Raw genomic sequence first — 16387 nt, 5'->3', positions numbered from 1 at the left:
GTAATTATTAAGTGTCTGAGACCTGATTTGAACCCAGGTACTCCTGACTCCAGGGCCGGTACTCTATCCACAGCACCACCTAGCTGCCCCTGATTCACTTTTGCAAAAAAGCTGTTCTTATCTCTTTTTTGTCCTCCTCACCATAAATGTAGAACATTGTTCTCTTTTCAATCAAATAATGAATGAATCAATCAACAACTATTATGTAATTTCCTATTACATGTCAAGAACTATGCTAGATGTTGTAAATACAAAAGCAAAAAACAGTCCTTGTGAATTCTGTCAAATGGGAAAAAAAAGTCCATATATAAATAAATACCATATATTTACATATATGTATAAAAGCATCTATTAAGTGCCTATTATGTATGTTAGGTCTCTGAAATACAAGTATTAAAAAAAGAAACATTCCCTACACTCAATAATTCTTCAATCTAATAAAGGGAGAAATAGGAATATTTATATATCTATAGATGTATTTTATATACTCAATTTCACATAGGAGATAAAGGATATTATATAGGAGAAAAAGGAATATTATATAAATCTATAGATGAGTTAAATATAAGTATGCATCTGTATACAGTTTTTTCAAATGTATATATACACAGAATAAATTTAGACAATAAATATGAAGTAATTACTACAAAGTAATCTAAAAGTGGAGAGGATCCATAAAGTGATGTTTCAAATGTATCTTGAGAGAAATGAGGAATTCTCTGGGGCTCAAGTGGGGAGGAAGGGCATTTCAAGACAGGATAGTTAATGGAGTGACATACAGAAGTAAAAGAGAAAAGGCCAGTTTGGCTAAACCATAAAGTGAGGGAAGGGCAAAGATGTATAATGAGACTGGAGAGATAGGTTGGAGCAGGTTATAAAGGCCATACTTGCCAAACAAATGCATTTATATTTTATCCTACAGCCAATAATGAGCTGGCTACTAGAAATTTTTGAGGAGAGAAATGACAAGGTCAGACCTCTGCTTTAGGAATATCATTTTAGCACTAGTGTGCAAAGTGGCTTAGAAAAAAGAGAAACAGAGACAGGGTGGCTAGGTGGCATAGTGGATAAAGCACCGGCCCTGGAGTCAGGAGTACCTGGGTTCAAATCCGGTCTCAGACACTTAATAATTACCTAGCTGTGTGGCCTTGGGCAAGCCACTTAACCCCATTTGCCTTGCAAAAACCTAAAAAAAAACCCAAAAAAAAACAACTTAAAGTGGGGAGGGGCAATTAGAAGAACTATTGCAGCAGCCTCCTAAGGACATGAAACAAGTGTTAGCCACATGATTAGAGAGAAGGGGATAATTAAGAGAGATATGGCAAAGGTAGATTCAACAAGGTTTGGCAAGTGATTGGCTATCTGGTGATCTCATCCATTTTCAAAACAATAACTATCACTTTTATGAAGATGGATATGTCTATTTATGATATTTGGACTTGTCCAAATGAGTATCCCCAACCCTGACCTCTCTGCTGACTCCAAGATTCAATATTCAAGATCTCTATTTCCAACTACTCATTAGATATCTCCCTATCAAGCTATTCTGCCAGCACCTCAAACTCAACATGTCCAAACTAAACATAGCATTCTTACATCTGAACCAGTTCTTCAGTCTTATATACCCATTTCTATCAAAGACACCATCATTCGCCCAATGACCCTGATTTGGAAACTAAAGGTCACTTGATTCCTTCCTCTCCCTTAACCCCAACACCTAACCACTCACTGACTTTTGTTTAGCCTATTTTCCTTGTGACTCTCAGGTATCTGCTCTTTTATCTATTCCTGATATCACTTCCATAATTCATCATTGTAATTGCTTTCTGTACAAACTTTTGTAAAACTTAACCATCAGGTATCTGCCAGTTTTCAAAGTCTCCCTCCTCCAGTCCAGGTAACACACCACTATTAGATTATTTTTTTCTAAAATAAATGCAGATTTGTCAGTCTTATTCAAAAATCTTTAACAGATTCTCAGTGCCTCAGAATAAAGTCCAGATTTATTAGACTTTACTCTAGGTGGGCTGAGAAGCCAGAGGAATGCTGTAGTATTCTGAAACAGATCTGGAGAGTCAAATGTTAAATTTTTAGTGTATTTGCACTTCAAGAATTGGCAAATGCTACAAATCAGGGATTTAATTTTTTATTACATTATTGATTTATATGACTATTTATACTTAAGAAAATGATGAAGAAAGTGTTAATATTGTAGGCTAAACTTAAAAGAATATTGAGCATACATTTATTTTTCCCCCTGCAGAGCCAGTTGTAAAATATTTAGTGGTCTGTCCCTGATTGAGGAGGTTACAAACTGATGTTGGGCTCAATAACAGTTTTATCAGTTTTCAGTTTAATCTCCTACTCTTCCCCTATATTAACACTGTAATGGCTAACCAGACTACTACATTTTAATAGTCCCTACAGAAGCCCTGGACTTTCCTGCTTCCATACCTTTCCTCCTCTATCTAGAATTCATTTCAGGTCAATGAAATGCAATTTACCATGCAACTGTTTAAGCATCTACCAAATACTAGGTATAGTCAAAGACAAAAATCAATGTTTCCCATTCTCAGGGAGACATTCTAGTGGGGAAGAAGGGACAAGGGCAGAACAACATTTACACTTATATGAAAACATAAAATATATGCAAAGTAAATTCAAAGTCATGGGGAGTGAGAATTCTACCAACCCAGAGGATCAGGGGGGTCTCCTATAAAAGGCAGCCCTGGGGATTACAATAAGTAGCCATAGAGAGGTAGAACATTCCAAGAGGGAACAACCTAGAAAGGTCCAGAGACAGGAAATGAATGGTGTGCCTAGGAAAGAGCCTATAAAAAATTTGATCAGAACATGCAGTATCTGAGCAGAAATAATGTGAAGTAAATCTGGAAATGTATCCAGATTGTAGAGTGCTTGAAATCACAAAGAGACAAGAAATAGGGCAATAGGAAACTAGACACTTTTTGATCAGGAGGGTAAAATATTGAATTATCAGAGCATATGTGTTCTGGGACTGTCAATTTGTCATTCTGGTAGCCACATAGATGGATGTCAGATTGCAAAAGCAAAGATGCCCTCTTCCTCTTCTCTTTCAAATCTGACTATGAAAACCCTAACTTCATTTCAAGCCCCAGGGCACCCATCATCTCCTCCAAAAAGTCTTCCATTACCAATCCAATTGGAAGAACTCTCCTCCTAGAGTACTTGGCTTAAGAGTAACAGCCTTGCACCCTACTTTTCTGGGTATACATCTTACCTACCATCACTGGCAGTAAGCTCCTGGAAAGCAAGGTACACGGTGCCTCTGTCACATGTCTGAAAGGTTGAGACTCAATAATTTGTAGACAGTAGGAAATCAATAAATAGCTATTGAATAAATGAATGAATGAATGAAAACTGTTTTTAACATTACACTGACTCATTGATAGATAAACTGACTTTCTCAAGCTAAAAAACATTTATAAATAAAGCAAAAATAAAAATATTATCCACATTCAATTAAAAAAACCCACACACATTAATGATTACTCTAAAAGGGCAATGTGAATGACATTGTTTGCTTGCCCAGGTTTAACAGTCAATTGCACTTGCCTATAATAAGGTCATTATTTATGCAAAATGTTTAGATAATGCTTATTATATTGCTTTACATGCAATCACAGGAAATGTCAGCTGCCTGAAAAATCCAAGGTGACTTTGCACTACATTGTCAATAATACAATGTGGGTATTCATCAGACACTCAGACTTGATTAACACACTATGAAGAACTGTGTTTCTTCTCAGCAAGTTGCATATATTGGCCAACAAACATGAATTTGCCTGTGACTTCCTTTTTTCACAATAAAGCAATTTTCTAAAACCATGAGATAATTTTGTTTAAAATGGTGTGTACTCTTCTTAATACCCTATGCAAAAAAAGACAGATTGCTTCTGGCCTGTGTGGACCACATGCAATTAAGTTATTTTCCTGCAGAAACTTAAGGCATGAATTTGTAAGTGTTACAGTTCCTTGACTAGTATTTAACTCTTCCAACAGTGGCAAGAAACTCTATCTATTTAAGCCAATTTGCTATAGAAGGTAGAAGGCATGAATTTGCATGGAACAAACTACTCCTTGGTCTATTCCATTTTAAAAAACAACATCCAACCCTACAACAAATATAATGTAAAATAATGTGTTTTATAGTATACATATTAAAAAGTTTTTCCACAATAGGTATTTTCCTGACTTTTCTGATATAGAATCCAGTAAGATTCTGGAGCAAGTTAATTTTTATGGCATGAAATCAACAATTTCTTTGTTTTTGAGTTAAATTCCTCATTTCATATTATGCTATAAAAGATATTTGTTTTCTATGGTTACTATACTGCCGACAAATCCTGTTTGTAGGTTATTTTTATATTGTATATTTATATTTTTATGTTGTTGGCTAAAAGAAATGCTGAGAATGTCATAAGGCACAAAATGATGGCAGGATTATTTTTCCCAGCTTCCAGGAAGCCTGAAATGTTAATAAAAAGAAAGAGAAATTAGGTACATTTATTTATTTAGAAATATTTATGGACCAGATGGAACATCTGTAATGACTTAAAATTAATGAGATGATAGATATACAGATACATAGAAATAGGAGCATGTAATTTGTATACAATGCTTTCACTAAAAAGAATATAAATCAAAACAATATTTAAATGAATAAGTAGGATGTAACACTTTCTATTAAAGATAGTAATATATAAATTTTTTAAGACTATAAATCTTTTTTTAAGGAGTCATTTCCTAAAATTTACAAAATCTGATTATGGTCTATATAATTTTTACTGAAAATGGGCTACACTTAAAAATACAACATAGGATTAGAGGCACAAGACAACTTTGTCTGGAGTTTATCTCTAGATAATAAAATGTATTTTCACAACCTTCTTAGGTTAACCAAAATATAAATTAAGATTTCATTCTTTAAAGGCCAACTCAAATGCCATCTCTATCCTAAGGTCTTTCCAGATTCTGCCCCTTTGCCTGTCAAACCTCTCTTTTGAATTGCATCTAACATATTTCTCTTACATATTCATCATATATTGCAGGACACTACAGTTATCTGTATTTATAATATATCTCTTCTAGGTAAGTTCCAAGAGGGCAGGGGCAGTGTCTTAGTTAAATTCTACTCTAGTATAATGGTACATACACACACACACACATACACATACACACACACACACACACACACACACACACATGTGCGAGCACGTGCTTGCACAACACAACTTAATAAGGATTTAGTATAAATATGCATTGATATTATTTTAACTTTTATTATAATTTTTGTGCTTATATATCCTTTAAAACTCTATTTAAATATATATATAAAGTTATATTTAACTATAATTTAATGGATGGTAAATTTCATTGAAGGTTGTCATTCTTCATCCTTATATTCCTAAAGTATGTTTCATATAGAAGCTATTTAATATTTACTTATTAAACTCAATCTAATCATTCCAGGGGTCAACAAGTTTTGCTGCTAAGAAGTTCTCAGATATAACTTGATTCTCTCCTGCTGTAATTTAGTTTCCTCTTTTCCTGCCCTCAGTGAAGAACAATGAGTCATCATCCTTCACAAATACTCATATCTGGATGACTGTCCAAGTTTACTGTATGTGAAGAAATCAGGAAGTTGTAAAATGCAAACAGGCCAAGAAAAAAGAAATACTAATGAATGTTTGCTATAAACTAAACAGATCCATTGTATCCCCCCCGCCCCCAGAGTCTATGATAATCATATACATTCTTCTATAGCAAAGTCTAAAGAACTAAAATTATTTTCTTCTTATGATAACCATTTGGTAAAGTTATCTTTTTTGTTTCTTTGATTAAGTAAAAGTAACCAATGAAATTACTAAATGATCCGGCAGCCACAAAGCAAGTGAAGTTTTGATGCTATGAACTTCTCTAATAATTTCAATACAGACTCCTCCATGAACTATTTATCCTCCAAAGACTATCAGAATTGCTAAATTAAAAAGACATATCACTAAAAGGTGGGCTGAAGGAGAAATGGGTCTTTTGGCCATGGCAACTGTCAAAGACTAGAGTACCGAAAAAGGTTTATCGTCTATGTTGGTGAAAGAACATATGGAAGTAATCACAAATCCCTGAAGGATTTCAGCAATAAATGTAATAAGGCAAAAAGTTTGCATTTCCTTGGTAATTGTTTCAGTGTTCCCTTTTTCACTTTACTTGTGTAGACATTGCTAATGCTAGACCAGAAACAAAGTAAGTGACATGATTTCACCTTGGAAGGATATGTCACATAGAGTTTTTCCAGAATATTTTTCTTTATAGGCCAAATTGCCTTAACTTTAAAATACAAAATAAATAGCATCATGAAACTCTTACCTGATTTATAGTACACTTCCCAGTTGTGATGATGGGTGAAGGGGCTGCTGTGCAAAGACCATGAATAAATCCAAACTTTGAATGGACCACCCTGCTGGCTTGCCTTGCGATGCAACTGAAACAATCCAAAAGTAAAGGAGATGAAAACCAAAAGGAAAACAAAATAAGTTGTTTTTTTAATGGTTCAAATTTAACTTTAGAGGCATGTTAGTACTGCATTTCAGAGCAATTGGCAAAAATACAGACACTTTGATGCCTGCACACAAACACAAAGGACTCTTTTACTTCAGAAGAGATATATAGAAATAAAAATCTGCTCAAAAAGTTAAATTGCTTTCAATTAACAGAATCAATAAATGATGAAACAAATAGACATCAATCAAATTTTGCCCACTTTAGCTCAGTTACCTAGACCCCATTAGAATCTAGGGTTAATATTTGGTCCTTCCTCCTCCATTTGGGTTAATTAGCTTTATTACTGTTGCACAGCTTCATTCTCTCCCCCTAACTCTTGTTATTCATGATCAATCACAAATAGATCAGGTGAACTTGCCCATGATACTACTATATTATTTAGACTTATAAAGCCTATTCCCTCACTTAGACAAGTATCTAATATTCAGCAAATTCACATTTCATTCATTCATTAGTACCTACTGTGTATATATATATATATATATATATATATATATATATATATATCCCTATGAAAGGTATTTTCTCTTCCTTTGTCTAATATAATTTGAAGGATCATCATAAAAAAAATCATTGCTGAGATCAACATTCTGATCCCATAAGACTAAAAAGACAAACAAAAAGCATTTCCTAAAACTCAGAAGATTAAAAAAGTAAAGTTATTATCTATTGGTCCCACATCTTCAAAGAAATAAATTTCCATCCTTTTTATCCCTAGCCATCAAAAATCTTGGTACCTCTAGTTATTTTAGGATCACAGCCTAACCTTAAACAGATTTTTTTGAATGCAGATAATCTGTAGTTGTGCACCCCAACTAGAAGAGACAATGCATATGGTTTGCAATTCTCAAACATATTTTTGGCATTAGAATGAAATGATATAATCTCTGATATTGATATGTCTTCCCTATTATGTTCTGCTCTGAACATCCTGAGTGCATATTAAATCAAGTCAAGAAAACTAAAACTGGGTGTTGGGGGAAACCAGCTTGAGGTTAAGAATCAGATGGTGATAATCCGCCACTACAGATCATGAGTAACTGGGTAATTGAGTCAACAGTCCTTGAGAACATGCCAATGGATAACAGTAGTCAAATCCATTTCCAACTCTTCTAAACAGTTTGCCCCAGATCACTTTTAGGAATCTGGTTCAGCCTAGCACATTTCTAGGAGGAAGAGGAAAAACAAATTCATTCATGTCCAGTACTTTTCCAGGATAATGAATTAAATGATCAGTTTTCTTTCTGCTCCAAATGTACATTCAAAAGTCTTAATTTATGTTAAACTACTGTGTATTAGCTCTATATTAAGTATCTGTGAGAAAGTTTAAAAAGTAAGGGGCGGCTAGGTGGCATAGTGGATAAAGCACCGGCCCTGGAGTCAGGAGTACCTGGGTTCAAATCCGGTCTCAGACACTAATAATTACCTAGCTGTGTGGCCTTAGGCAAGCCACTTAACCCCGTTTGCCTTACCAAAAGAAAACCTGAAAAAGAAAGTTTAAAAAGTAAACTCTTATGGACACTGTTTCTTCATAAACATCTCACTGGAAACTTACAACCCCCATGTGGAATAGGTACCACAGTTATTACTGACCATTTGATAAATGAGAAAACCGAGGCCCATATCAAATAATGAATGGTTTCGGAATCAGGATTCAAACCCAGAACTTGCATCTTGTCCTGTACTCTCTTCCCAGGTCATGCCATCTCAGCATGTAAAATAGGGTTTCATGACCACTCCCTTCTCTTTTAGCTCTGACCCGCTAAATTCCACTGAAGCCCCAAGCTTCAGGGAGCTTACAAAAGAACCACAACTGTATGGGGGTTGTTAAAGAAATTCTATTGGTTTTTAAAAGTCCTTTTTAATAGGCCTTTCTATCACCCAGGCCCATCTACAGTGGAGTATTAAATGCTTGAACAATTTTTGAACATAAAAGCAGCTGCATGGCTCTAGGATTGTTGGTTTATGCATTACTGGGTGAGCATATATTTTATTTTCACCTATTACCTGAAACATATGGAGGCTAATTTACAAGGTTTCAACATATCCAACTAGAGTGCAAAAGGATCAAGCATGATGACAATTACAAAATACAGTAATTCCTATCAAGTTAGTCTGTCTACCAGCTATAGAAAAATTTGATCTGCTACAGATTACAAAATTAAGATAGCCAACACAAACTGTGATATATCATTAGAAAGAAATCCAAGAATGAAAAATATACAACATAAAATTATAAACTTTTTAAGAGGTTATGTTTACTAAAGAGTCTTGTATTATGAATAGAACATTTTATTTAAATTTAGATATCCAGCAAATCATAATGTTCATAAAGTTTGATTCAATAGGTATAAAAGAGGGGAAGAGACTACGGGTTGAAGGGAATAGATAAGTTTCCACTTGCAAAGACTGAAAAGTAAGGTCTAAAACAATTTTAAAGGTATAAATACTTACAAAAACTCTGATGATAATTCCTACATTCAGGAATTCCTAAAACAGTACAAAATCACTTAAAGAAAACTCCTAAAAAGTAGACTTATCCATAAGACATTTTATTTCCGATCCTTTACCACCTAAAATCTCAGTTCTGATTATACTAAGATGAGTTTACTATTAAAGCAAGTTTCTGGCCAGTCCAAGATTTACATCATAGTAACTATCAGCATAATTTTCATTATTCCACGAGAGACAATAAAAGGTACAAGTAAAGAAAAAAGTCAAGGAAACCTTTTTGCTGACATCACAGATTTCAAATATAATTTTCTTGTGACATCTAGACATTTTTACCTAATTTGGGAAAAGAGATAATAGTGCAAACATTTCTACTCCATTGTCCTGGGAAGCAAATATATAGATATATTTGGACTTGCATATAACATACATATATTAATATATATGTGCACATATTTATATATGTGCATATGCTATATATCTTATATACACCTATAATTTCTCTTTATGTATGTATACATAAAGAGAAATATACACTATATAAATTCTAAAAAAATTAAGAAAATCCAGAAAGTGTTTCTATCAGTAATGATTCCATAACCTAAGATTATAGTTTTAAGCATTGGAGGAAATGTAAACATTGGAGGAAAACACTCTCAGTCACACCCTTTCACATTTAAAAAATAAAGTGAATCTATATGATTTTTTAACAGTATCTTTTTTTATTCTAGGTCATTATTATGCTAGTTCTACAACAACAAAAGAAAAAACAAAAAAAGAGAGTAGTAAATTTATCTTTGAGTGAGATCTAAAAGAAATTAATATGTTAATAACTTAAGAGATAAGTAAAATTTTATGGTTTCAAATGTCCCATGCTATACATAATTGGTTAAATATATTACTTTATATAGATTTATTATGATATTTTGAAAAATATAAAGAAGTTATTATTAATGCAACTAGCCTCTTCTAGTTAATATGAGATTAAGGATTACCTATATTTTAGTATGTGATTAGGGTCTGCAGACACCATAATAATTCATATAAATTATGATAACCTCTACAACATGGCCTCCATCAAACTGGCTTTTTAAAAATGATTGACAAAAAAATTTTAAGTGGTTCTCATTCATATGAAATCAAACACGCAAACTCTGTTCCATTATTCTATCATTATACCTAGCATTATTGCTAGAGAAACCAAACATTAGAGACAACATACATAATTTTGAATTTAACTCTAAACTTCTAATAATATTCTCCCTTTGTTGACTTAGCAACATCAATCCTCCTTCCCAAAATATATTATTTTCAGGAACTCCAGCCTATTTGTGTTGCCTCACTAAATCCTATTACCAAGACAGGTACATAAGCATTTTTGGAGTCTAAAGTATGTGTTCACTTTCAGACAACTATATTTTTAGGTCTCAACATCCATGCCTCTGTTTATTAATAGTCTCAGGGGGTAGGCAAAGCAAGTTCACTGACTTTACTCAGAAAGACAATTAACAGGATATTGGGGTATTAGGATGTGTGATTTGCTAGAAACTGAACTGGTTACAAAAAGTATTTTTTTAAAAGGAAATCTTTCGTGACAAGTCAGAATGGAAGAAAAAAGTCATTTCAGAAAAGGAATGTGAGTCCTTGAACTCTATAGTGACAAAGAAAACACCAGTCATAGCAATGTGTTTACTAATATTTTAATACTCTTAAGGCTTTCCTTTCCCAAGACTCCCAGGCAATTGAATCAAATGTGTCAAAACTTAAATGAGGCTATCTTCAGACACTGGATACATAATCTAAAGACTTCAGGATTTTTCTTTAATCTAGGAGTAAAAGAGAATTCGTACAGGCCCTGAGGCCCTGTTATAATATTTTCAGTAAAATAGCACTTCTTTTGTCAAACCCTTTCATAATGATCTCCAGAGGGTGGGGGGATTATAGTTTTTCCCAGGTCCTAATCAGGTACCTAGTGTCTGTCTTTTTACCATAATTTTACCTGTGTTATCCAAAACACAGATTCACTTGGTCCAATGAAGCATTATATAGAGCCAGAAATTTTCTGGGAATTATAAAACAATATCAGGGAGAGCCTGGCAGATGCAGCAGCACCCACTGCCATTCTGTACAGGCTTGTTTTCTCTTCTGGGGGTGATTTCCTATTCCCTGGTTCCCCAATCACTTTTTTGGGGGGGTGTTCAGCTACTTTTTAAAAATGTCAAGTGAATTTCTTTCTACCTGGGCCCCAGAGATCAAAATGCCAAAATCCTAACAACCTCTTCTCTGAATGACCACCCCACAAAAAAAAAAAAAAACACTCGGACTCAGGGGAAGCAATGTTTCCTAAGCATCCCATGAGCAGAGTTAACTCCCTTATTCCCAGGTTCAAAAGAGCTAGATATTCAGATGCCATAGCACCTAGAATTGTAAACCTGCAGAAAATCACTTCATCATAGGCACCAATAACCTCTCTCATTTCTGCCTCCTTGTTCATAACCATTTATTTTAGTTTCTATTTCCTAATTATCATTTTCTTGGATCAAGGTTTAGCAACTACAAAGTTCTTGCTTCTGCAACTAAATTTTCTTTCCTCTGTCTGAGCATCCAAGGAGGTATGGCCTAAATATAATATGAGCAATAAAAAATCAATCTGTAAAATCCTCATTAAACAGTAAAGTGACAGGGTACATTTAATTGAATTAAAGGGGACTGTTTATGTTTTTATATAGGATATAACTTAAGAGAAATATAAATTTTGAGATCAATATTAAAAACATAGGCAAAATAATATTTATCTTCATGGATACATAGCCTTGAAACAACTACACTGGAAGATGCATGTCTTTGGCAAGATAAGCTGTTATAATTGTAGGAAGTTTATCAATGTGGTAATTTGAATCCTTTCCAAAGTAAAATACTTTACTTGGTGAACTCCTAGAATTTAATCTTTTTTTTGACAATTTAAATTCAGAGGGAATGTGTTGTGAATTTTAATGGATAATAGACCCCCACACACACATACCACCCCCCAAAAGGACTAGATTGCAAGGGGGGGAAAGCTTCTCTTTAGTAAGCTTTGGAAAGGTTGCTAACAATTACCAAATACTTGTTGATCTGTTAACATAAACACCCATTGAATTGTCAGGCCCCCACACTGCATACACAGCAAGATTTGACTTACTGGGTAGTAAGTAGTATTTCAGAAAAGTCTTTCCTAATCGGAGAGTAACTGGAAGTCTAATACAGTGCCTTCCATCTAAATGCCTGGAAGAATATGCAATAAGGACAGTGAAGTCCTCCTCTGCGGCTGGGGAGGTGCAAGCACAGTGCATAAACCACTTGGAGTAGCCTAGTCACAAGACAAACCCACCTGAATGGACGAGGAATACTGTCTGTTGCCATGGTAGCCTGATCTAATTACATGACTGATCAGGGTTGGAGTAAGTGCGCTGCAAACCTACACCATTGACATGTATCTACATGATGAAAAAGACAGTCAGGCAGAAGGTTCAGGAGAACCCATCAACCTCCGATTAGAGAGAAGGCATTAAAGCCTATTTATTAGAGAGAGCTGCTAACCAGTAAAATCTTGAATGATGCATGCTCAGTTAGAGGGCAATCAGAGGAGATTAAATAGCAGGGTATTAGCAGCTATGATGCAACCTCTTTCCAATAGCTTATTGTGGGGCTTCTCACCCCCCACCCCTTCCTTTTTCTCCAGTAGCTCCCTCCGTCAATAACCTTCATTCCAGAGTCAGCGGATCAAACTATTTTCATCCGCTGAAAAATGCAAGAGGTTGTCAGGAGATGGCAGGGGTCTCCGTTAACCGAAGGTTTCACCAGAAACCCACAGGCAGAAAGCTTACCTAAGACTTTAGCAGAAATGTTCCTAAAAATACCTGGGAGGTAACTAACCGTCACTACATAATGCATAACAAAGACGATGAAATATTAAGTGCAGTCTGCATCACAGAAAACAAATGTCGCCCAGCTGGGACTACTCTGTTTCTAAAACTGAACTTATTCACACAGACACACACACACACACACACACACACACACACACACAAACACACAAACACACACACACAATCTTTGAGGGGAGATTTCAAAGCATCAGCTTTGCTTCTTCAGGCGCCCCGGGGTCTTCTGATTGTGTTAACTGTACCCCGAGCATCTTGTGGGGGAGCTCAGACTCTCATCCGGGATAGATCCAGTTTGGAGGAGTCCCTACTGCACAGCATACGGTAAACAAAATAAAAATAGCCTGTTCTTGTTATCCACATAGAGCATTATATAACCAGCTTCCGACTGGCTTTTTTTTTTTTTTGCCATTACTACTCTTCAGCAATTTCCCCATCTGCGAAAGTATTTAAATGTTCTCAATTTTCGGAGGGTTGTGGCTATCACAAACAACCCAAGAAAGCAGCGTCGGAGCGAGTTGTAGCGGGTTCCCGACGTCCTTGGAAACGGTGCGGTGCCCCCTCCCCCCGCACAGCCTCCGGCATCAGCCTCGGCCCCTCCTCCCTCACCCCCCGCCGAGGTCTCCCTAGAAAATCGGAATTGTTTGACCACTTCCAGCAAAATCCCTGCGTGGCCTGGAATCGCGGGGAAGCCCGGCGCAGGAAGTTTGAGGCCGGCCGGGGCGGGGGGGAGGTGACGGGCGGCTCAGGGGCAGGAGACACGGCGGCCGGGTCGGCCGAGCTCCCGCCCCCCAAGTCTCCCTTCAAGCCTGACCCCTTCCCCCGGCACCCACACTCGCATGCACGCACACGCACACGCGCGCGCACACACTCACATGCCCCTCTCCTCCAACAGCTCCCTTCCACCTCTCCCTCTGGGCCCCGCCGGCAGCCCCCCCCCCCCGCCCTCCGGGGACCCGCCTGCCCTCCGGGGACCGGCCTGCACTCACTGGGCGCTGGAACACGTAGGAGGCGGCGGCGGCGGCGCGGGTGTCTCCGGCCCGGCCCGGCCCGGCCCCGAGTGAGCGGCGGGGCCGCTGGGCGCATCCCAATGCCCGCAGCGCCTCCTCCTCCTTCCCCTCCTCCTGGCTTCATTCAGCCTCTCCGCAGCCACGGCGGCCCTCTCCCCGGAGGGCCGGGGGGCAGGACGCGGCCCGGGCGGCCGGCGGCTGTCTCCGGGGCGGCGGCGCTCCGGGCGCGGGCAGCGGCTCCGCGCGATCGGGAAGCGGCCGCGCAGGCAGGGCAGCACCAGCCAGGGCGCCGCGGCTCCGGGCACCGCGGCTCCGGGCACCGCGGCTCCGGGCAGCGCGGACCGGCCCGCGCGCGTCCCCTCCCGCTACCTTCCCGGCCTCCGGCCCCCTCCCCAATCCTCCCGCCCCTCGGATCCCGGCAGGTCTCGGCCACTCGCAAAGTCCCGGTCAGCCCCCGGCGCGTGTACACACACTCGCACTCACACGCGCGCACACGCAGGGGCACCGTCTTCCCGGGCTGGGGACCCGGGGCAGCGGGAGGAAGAAGCCGGTAAGCTCCAGTCGGCTTTCTCCAGAACCAACATACACCGACGCATGCACGCTCACACACACACACTCACACACAGACGCATGCAGACATACAGACACACTGACACACACACGCGCGCGCGCGGTCCCCCCTCCCCCGGCTGGAGGGTGCGGAGTGGGGGCGAGCGCCGGGCCGAGGTGCGGCAGGAGAGCGCAGGCTGCGGCGGACTCCCCCTGCGCCACCCCGAGGGAGGACATGCTTCCCTGCCCTCCTCCGGAGCCCCAGTGAGCGGCGGCGGCGGCGGCGCGGGGGGCGATGCGGCTCCCGGGCAGCCGGGGACAGCCCCCCGCCCCTCCCCCGCGCGTGGCCCCCGCCCCCACCTAGCCCATCTGCCTCCCGGCCTGGCCCCGCGGGCAGCTGCCCCGGCGCCGGGGGGGTGTCGGCACCCGAAAGGCTGAAGCGTAGGAAGGTTGTATGTACACACGCGCGCGCACACACACACCACGCACACACACACACACACACACACACACACACACGCGACGCGTCCGATTTTCTCCTCCGCTCTTCCAGCTGTGGTGGGTGCCGCCGCCGGGGAGGGTTGGGGTTGGATTTGTTTGTTGTTGTTGTTGTTGTTGTTGTTGTTGTTGCTGACGGTGTGGTTCCCGGGATAGCGGAGACAAGGGTCTTAATCTACATTGGGGGGAGAAGAGGACGGGGAGGTGGGGAGGGGGGAGAGGAGGGAGGAGAGTAAGAAGGGGGAGGGGGAGAGAGAGAAACAGGAGGAAAAAAATAGCCACTTACTGTAAAGTGTAAATGGATCTGGGGTTGCTTGGGGAAGGGGGGCAGAGGGAGAGGAACACTGTCTTGCGGCGGCTGTGGCTGCTGGCGGCGGCTGTGGCTGCTCCGCGGGGCTTGTTTTGTGTCCCCCTGCAGTGAAACAGGTCCTGGACGCCTCTGCCACTGTAGTAGAAATGATGTCTGCGGTATACACTGCTCTCTCCTCCTCCTCCTCCTCCTCCTCCACTCCCCTCCCTCCTCCCTCCGCCCGGCCCCCCCGCGCGCTCGCGCTCGCTCTCTCGCTCTCTCGCTCTCTCCGTCTCTGTCTCTCTCTCTCTCCTCTCTCTCTCTCTCTCTCTCTCTCTCTCTCTCTCTCTCTCTCTCTCTCTCTCTCTCGCTCCAGTATGTAAATGTGTAATAGAAGCCAAATATGGAGCAGTTGGCTGCCGCTGCCACTGCTCAAGGATCCTAGGGCTGGGGGGGGGGGGGGGGGGGGGGCGGGGGCAGAGGAGGCCGGACCGAGGTGGGGGGGGAGGGGAGGAGGCGAGCCAACTCTGGCGAAGGTCCAAGAGAGCCACACAGATTATTGCACACTCGCAGCACAGCCCGGCCGGCCGGCCTTAACCCTTCCCTAGGTCTGCACAGCCTTCTCCTAAGACTGACCGGGGGGATCCGAGACCGCCCCGGGGGAGGGGGCGAGGATGGGGGGGGGCGTCCTTCCTGAGCCTGCACCTACTCACCTTCCTCCGAAAAAGTGGCGGGGGGGGGGGGTGACAGGGAAGAGGGTCAGAGGTCAAAGGCAGCGGGACTGGCTGGGCTAGACCTCGGAGGGGGGTGCCCACTGCCCCCCCCACACACACTACACACTACACACTACACACTACACACACAATTCTTTCACTTCCTCGGCAAGCAGGCAGGGAGAGGGCTCCGGGAGCTCCGGCTGACTTTTTTTTCCTCTAAACCCCAAGGAGGGTTACAAAGTGTCGGCTAGAGGAGGAGAGCAGGATCAAGGTGAGCGCCGGGGGAAACTACTCAGCTGTCACCGGCCCGGCCCGACCCAGGGCCCGGCTGGACGCGGATGCGCCAAGTAT

General features: G+C 40.8%; 1 protein-coding gene across 21 annotated transcripts in view; it reads right to left on the bottom strand.

Moving 5' to 3' along the window:
* The window catches only part of ATXN1 (ataxin 1), a 521647-nt gene extending 506131 nt beyond the window's left edge, over positions 1-15516 (bottom strand). For all 21 annotated transcript variants that reach the window (XR_012472582.1, XM_074207313.1, XM_074207312.1 and 18 more), the window contains exons 1-2: positions 15318-15516; positions 6406-6520 (exon numbers count right to left, since the gene is read on the bottom strand). The gene's annotated coding sequence lies outside the window, so the exon portion shown is untranslated. The remainder of the gene's footprint in view (positions 1-6405; positions 6521-15317) is intronic.
* Positions 15517-16387: the final 871 nt, after the last annotated feature.

Source organism: Macrotis lagotis, chromosome X (assembly GCF_037893015.1).
Source record: "Macrotis lagotis isolate mMagLag1 chromosome X, bilby.v1.9.chrom.fasta, whole genome shotgun sequence".
Classification (NCBI taxonomy): domain Eukaryota; kingdom Metazoa; phylum Chordata; class Mammalia; order Peramelemorphia; family Peramelidae; genus Macrotis; species Macrotis lagotis.
The sequence above is the reverse complement of the archived record's forward strand: the minus strand, read 5'-3'. Positions and strand labels throughout refer to the sequence as shown.